This window comes from Capsicum annuum, chromosome 10 (genome assembly GCF_002878395.1).
Source record: "Capsicum annuum cultivar UCD-10X-F1 chromosome 10, UCD10Xv1.1, whole genome shotgun sequence".
Classification (NCBI taxonomy): domain Eukaryota; kingdom Viridiplantae; phylum Streptophyta; class Magnoliopsida; order Solanales; family Solanaceae; genus Capsicum; species Capsicum annuum.
This window is the reverse complement of record NC_061120.1, coordinates 174,899,854-174,906,729: the sequence shown is the minus strand read 5'-3', so window position 1 is coordinate 174,906,729 and position 6,876 is coordinate 174,899,854. Positions and strand designations below refer to the sequence as shown.

Below are 6,876 nucleotides of genomic sequence, written 5' to 3'. Positions count from 1 at the left end.
TTGTGGGGTAGGCTTGGCTCTAAATTGCTCTTTTCCACATCGTGCCACCCACAAACCATTGGTCAAACTGAGGTTGTGAATAGTACCATTGGTTTTATGTTATGCATTGTGGTTAGTGGGAAAATGGTCTCATGGAAGGATCACTTACTTTTGGACTAATTTACTTTCAATATATTTATTCACACGACTATAAGTATGACTCATTTTGAATGTGTTTATGAATTCAACCCCTTAACCCCATTAGATCTAACCCCCTTGTCTAGTGATGTTGTGTTAAGTCTATATGGATACTATAGGGAAAAGGCCATGAACAATCTACATGAGAAGTTGAGAACTCACCTTGAAAAGAAGAACTAAGCGGTGGCCAAATTAAAAGGGTGAACAAAGGGAGGAAGCGACTTGTACTTGAATCGAGTGATTGGGTATGGGTGCACCTTTGCAAGGATTGAGTCCTAATTCAAAGGAACACCAAGTTGATGCCTAGAGGATATAGTCCTTTCCAAGTACTTGAGAGGATAAATAACAAAACGTACAAGGTAGATCTACCACCAGAATATCAAGTGCACAACTCCTTCAATGTGTATGATTTATCACCTTTTGAATCCCTTGAGGATGATCATTCTATGAATTTGAGGTAAAATTCTCTTCAAAAAGGAGAGAATAATACATTTTAAATTGCCTCGAGACCTTAATATAGGCCAAGCGAGAGAACTCCAAAGGATGCAAGCGTTGTTCATTAAAATTGAGGCACTTGATAGAGTTTTGGCTACTAAAAAAGGGTTTTATGTGATGAGGGTCTCTTGGAAGGAAGATGAGAAGGTGTTAGGTTATCAAGGACCAAGTTAAGAACACATCCAAGCCAAGAACACCATTCTGCGCGGTGCATGGCATACAAATTGGCGCACACAGGGCCATTAGACGCACCCCTTAGACGATGGGCTTGAAGACCACACAAGCTAGGGAGCTTTCTATCCAATTTGGCTCAACAAAACTATTTGGTGCAGCGTAGGGATATTTGGCACTTCACCAAAATGTATGGTGTCTGGGTCATTTTTCTTAAGGGTCACTTTGGGGTTCAAGTTCCATGTTTAGGGTCACTTTTGGGCCCATGGTTATAAATAGTGTTTTTTTTCCATTCATTATTTAGTTTTTGATTATTATTGATGAGAAATACGCTTGCGACTGTTGGTAAAATCTTGTTGGAGGTTTGATTAGAAACATCAATTTTGAGGGCGTGTGAATTTTCCTCTTGGTCAGTGTAAGCGATGGGTTGCATTATTGATAATTCGAAACAAATGGCCTTTGGTTTGATATACCTTCAGTTGTCCTTTTTGTTGTCTTGTTACGTCTAAAGTCTATTCTATTGATTCCATCCATTTTCCTGTTCTTATCTTAGTTTTCGTAATTTGTTTCTCGTTACCGTATTTAGGGTGTTATCATTATCCCCACCCCCTCCCCAAAGAAAAAAGAACACCCCAAACCTACCGCAAACCCTAAAAGTAAAATGAGAAGTTTACATTTGAATTACTTATAAATTGCAAAGTAAGATATTTTGTGGAACATACTACAAACAAAAAAGTATAACCAAAAGTTGGATGAAACAGGAAAAATATTTTTTTGATTTTTCACACATTATTATCATAACTAATAATCGATCTTCTTACAATTATCCTTTTTTTTCCTCTGGCTATATTAAAAAATTAGTATTAGTACTCGGACGATGTGCCATCAATATTAAATGAAATTAACCATCGAAAATTATTATCTTACTTGTTTGATATATAAAAATTTTATTCTACTTCGTTGATATCTTTGAAATTAATAAATTTATGCAGTATTAAAATTAACTATTAATATATTAAAATTAATATGATTAATAACATAAAACTTAAATATTTCTTCTTGAAAGTTAGTTTCCGCATGCAAATAATATTATATTATAACATAATTATTTGGGCACATTAGATAATATTGTGATCTATATTAATCCATAATATGTAAGAAAAACATATCATTACAAAATAAAAAAGTATATTTGACATAATTATTAGTAGTTAGGTAACTTACTTCTAAGTGTGGCTAGAAAAATAAATAACTAATGAATGGTATGCTTTAGAGTTATACACATGAATTTTTTTAAATAAAATTTTAATGCGAAAGTTGAACGTCATAACAAATTAATTAATGTTATAACAATTGTATGAGATAACAAAGGATAGTTAAAACCACGAATGAGATCCATATTCCCAAATCAAAAAAATAAAAGAAGAGATATTATATGTTTACTTTGAACAAAAAGAGAAATTGTTTATATTTGTTTGCTAATGCAGAAAAAATAAATTTTCTATATCTTCTTTTCTCCTCGTCACAGAAATGTATTACTATAAAATCATTCTATAACTATCCACCAAATAAAATTGCACAAATAATTTATTTTATACATCAAGAAAAAAACATTTCAATAATAATTCAATTGCACATACAAAGGAAAATCTAAACAAAACTTATTTCTTTGTCAATCCTAACCTGCAATTTACGAAGAGGGACCACTTCTTTGTCTACCTTGACACTGCATTATAGGGTTAAATTTTGAATATATAGTATATTTTATAATGTTACCTTTATTATAAAATTTCTTAATTATAATATTCTTTTTCCATATATATGATGTAATCGCTAATTGATTAACTATTTCCTAGATATGTTATTCTTTGAACCCTTTGTTTGGTAAGAAAATTTTTCAAAATCTCCTTCAAAGCATTATTTGGTTTTACACCTTTTAAAATGGCCAAAAACATCGCCAAACTCCTTAACTTAGCACAAACTTTAACTTCACCACCTAAAGTGGACGTTGTTTATTCTAGCACCTAGACCAACCACCAACTATGTCATTTTGACACCATTTGGTATCAACTCTGGCGTGTGGATTGCAATTTCTTCCAACATGAATTAAATGGTCAATTGATTTGTGTCATCTCATTTTAAATCGCCACATCATTATATACACCCACAATTTTTTTTTGAAGAGATCAAAACACATGATAAGGTGTCCAATGTATTAATGACATGTAATTTTTTGACCAAATAATTACGAAATAACTACTTTAATAAATCCCCACCACAACATCTTCTCATCCAACCACGGTCTTCTTCGAGTTTAAACTCCATTAATGGAGGTTGAAAAGCTCGAACTCCACTCGAACTCCATGAATGGAGGATAAAAAGCTCGAATTCCATTAATGGAGGTTGAATATTTTACTCTTCGTGTTTGAATTAGGAACTCAATTTTATTAGTTTTTATTTTCTCCTGATGTAATCTTTTCCTACCAAATTGGAGCTCGCCCTTCTTTTCCTCATCATTATTTATTTGGTTTACTTGTTTAGTTTTAGGTTATACTGTTAAAGTACCATTAAAGTAAAAACATCTTTTGTTTTAGTTTTAGGTTTAAGTTTTCTTCACTTTTTAGGTCATATTGTTAGAAGTGATATGAAAAACAACATTCAAATAAATTATTTTCTAAGAGATAGAGTGGGTTTGGGAGTACCATTAAAGGAATTTGAAATTGAAAAAAATGATGGAAGATAGTGAGATGAAAAATGGGGAAGAAAAAGATAAAACTAAATTAAAAATGGGCTAAAATAAAGCTGTTACACGCCAAAAAATGAGTGTTTTGCCATGTTAGTGAAAGGTGCTAAAGTGACATAACTTATGGCTACTTTAGATGTTTAAAATTAATACTGTCCACTTAAGGTATAAAAGTGAAAGATCGTTCCAAGTTGAGGTGCCTATCAATGTGTTTGGCCCTTTACAATTACTTTACTAAGCTGTAAGCTATAATATTTTTACTGTCTTTCCTTGTGTGACAATACTCATCTAAAAAAAATCTACGAAGATCATAATGATTTGCATATTTTATTTTTCAAATTTAAATACAATATTTAGTCTTTGTTTATATAAATCCATCTCAATAAATATGATTACTTTTTATTTCTTTTAATTAGTGAACAAAATAGGTTTTTATTATAAATTCCTAATTCTCAAAATATTACTTGGCATAACCTCATGCTAGACTACTCTCTTTTATTATAAACATAAATAATAAATAAATTAAAACTAGTTGTTAAGCTATATTGCCTAAATAAACAAAGAACAAGCACTCTGTATCTTATATTGTGTCTTTCAAAACCAACAATTCTTCTTTATATTTATGACCTCCATTCTCCAAAAAAATCACAGAACTGTTTGTCTCTTTTTCATTGTGCATAGTATTCGCCTTGATGTTCGCTAGTTTTTTTAATCAAAATTTTGGGTCATCTGACCATTTTATTTAATAAGTTGCCCAATTGGCAAAATCCAAACAAACAAAAAAAAAAATGGATCAGCCCAAAGTAGTGACCTAGTCCAAAAAATAATAAGAAGCTGAAAAATTTCCTATTTTTCTATAAATATCTGAACATAGTGTCCTAACCAATCTTCCTCCATACTCTTTGCCTCCTAGGAGCTGAACCATGCTGCTAAGAGTATTGCCGGAGGAATCTAAAATTGTACTTCCTTCTCCTTTGGATAGTGTACCAGCTTGAGCCTCTCCATTCGACGTCTGAGATCTATCTATCTGCCTCACTGTTGCTTGGTAACATCTTAATCTTACTCACTCTTCTCTTCTTGTATTTTAACTCTAACCCTGGCTTTGATTGTATAAATGGTTGAGGTTTTACCTCCTATGGACAGTAGGACACCAGTTCTACTAGATTTGTAAATCTTAGTAAGCCTCGAACCTTCTCTTTCCTTTTCTTGTCTCTAATGTCTCTATTCTGACCTATACCTCTTTGTTGGGTATATTGATGCCATTCCAGACTCAGTTTATCTGCCTCTACAGGTGGTGGTTCAAGATAGTGCCATCTCACAAACCCTCTATTTTGGTGAAGGTTTATGATATCTAGAGCAATTATTCTTAGCTTGTAGTTGCACAATTATAATGTCTTCTTTCGGGCATGCTCTTAATCTCTCTTTACTGTATTGATGTTCCTTGGTGACTGTGGATTTGTAATTATTTCTATTTCCTCTTGCATGTTGGATTATGAATGTTTCTTCTGATTTCATATGTTTCCAAGCCATCTTTTTATTGCTCATTACGGTATGATCTTGTGTGTCTTTATTCTGATGTGTGGTATGTGTGACTTGTCCATGTTAACCAGTCTTCTTATATGTGTTGGAAGTTGCTGAAAACTGTGGAATTCTTTTATCCCCTGAGATTTCATAACTTCATTGGCTAAGGAATCAACCACAATATTTTCTTCCCTGAATATATGCATGATTGTACTATTTAAGTCCAGTACGTTATGTCTTATAGTATCTATGATGTCTACTAGTTCTCAGGGTACCTTCCACTATTTTAGAATTATATATTTAAGACTAAGAGAGTTTGTTTCAAGAATTAAATGTTCAATGTTTTTCTCACTATAGTACTCTAAAGCCTCTTTGATTGCAATAAATTCTTCTTCAATGTTGGAACTAGTCCCCAATCCCTTAGCTCCAGCATATACCACATCTCTATTATCATCCCTTAAGCAAAATCCGTATAAACTCAGTCCAGAGTTCCTCTACGTGCTCCATCTGTATTACACTTGATTTGTTGGCTTCAAGGTTTCCTCCAAATCATTATGATAATGCAACTTAGGCTTGTAGGTTCTTAGCTTGTCCACCACCTTTGGCTATACTCATGTTTCCATCCTTATCTAAGGGTATAGTATCTTGATCATTTTCTTTACCGCATCCTGTATCTGTATAACCATTCCTATGAAGTTTGTTGACCCCTCATTCTTAATACAATTTTTTTTTCTAAGTGTCCCACATTATAGCAATTGGTGAGGCTCTAAATAACACCTTCAATTTTGATGGTGCATCTTTTGTCCACCATATTATTATCAATTGTGGTAACTGCTTATCTTCCATCTGGATAGTTGCAAAATAAGCAACCTGCCTTCAAATCCTTTTGGCTATTGGGGCTATTAGAAATAAATGTGACAAAGTCTCCTCCTTCTTCTCCCCATAACACCAACACCTTGGCACAAATTGTATTCTCATTCTTTTCAAATTGTTATCTGTGGGAATTCTTCTCTTCCATAGCCTTCACATAAAAAAATTTACCTTGAACGGCAATCCTTTAGTCCAAATATAATTATAGTCGATTCTTCTCTATTTTTTGTTTAATCATGCTCCATGCAGTTTTGACTGAGAACAGACAATTAGTGCTGCCCATCCACCAAGAAATATTATTGCTATGCCCTTCATTTAGAGGCCTGGTCCTCTCTATGATGTATTCCACCATTTTCTCTAATAGTACTGACAATAGAAGTTATTTATCCCACTATCCATTTTTAATAAAGTCTTTTCCCTCAACTTCCTCTTCTTGAGCACCTTCCCCTTCCACATAATATAATACGCCTTGCTTAGTCTAGTTATCAAACCAGAAAGTGGAGTTACCAACCTTTACTTGCCACCAAATATTATGCTCTACCTCTTCTCTAATCGTGATCATTTTCCTCCAAACATGCGAAGCTCCCATTTCTTTAGAAAGAATAGGATGCAAATTCTGGCAACATTTATCCCATATAAAAGAGCTCCACATAGAAGATATAGATGTTCTAAAATTCCAACATAACATTGCAAAAAGTGCTCTTTACATATCATGTAGTGATCTAAATCTAAGTCATCCTTCTTCTTTAGGAGCACATTAAGTCCCAAGATGTAACACCTCATACTTTTACCTAGCTTAAATTCGTCTAAAAAATGTCAAAGACTTGCTTTAAAGATGATTACACTTTTATACATGTATAATTTTCAAGATTTTGACTTTTTGTTGTGTGAGAAATTGA

The 6,876-nt window shown here is 32.9% G+C and overlaps 1 long non-coding RNA gene across 2 annotated transcripts; it reads left to right on the top strand.

The window, feature by feature from the left end:
- Positions 1-4,240: 4,240 nt before the first annotated feature.
- LOC107843351 lies at positions 4,241-5,130 on the top strand. Of its 2 annotated transcripts, none has more exons than XR_001666322.2 (2): positions 4,241-4,763; positions 4,878-5,130. It is a non-coding gene; the product is annotated as an uncharacterized LOC107843351 (long non-coding RNA). The 2 variants fall into 2 exon arrangements; XR_001666321.2 differs by having other exon boundaries at positions 4,855-5,130.
- Positions 5,131-6,876: the final 1,746 nt, after the last annotated feature.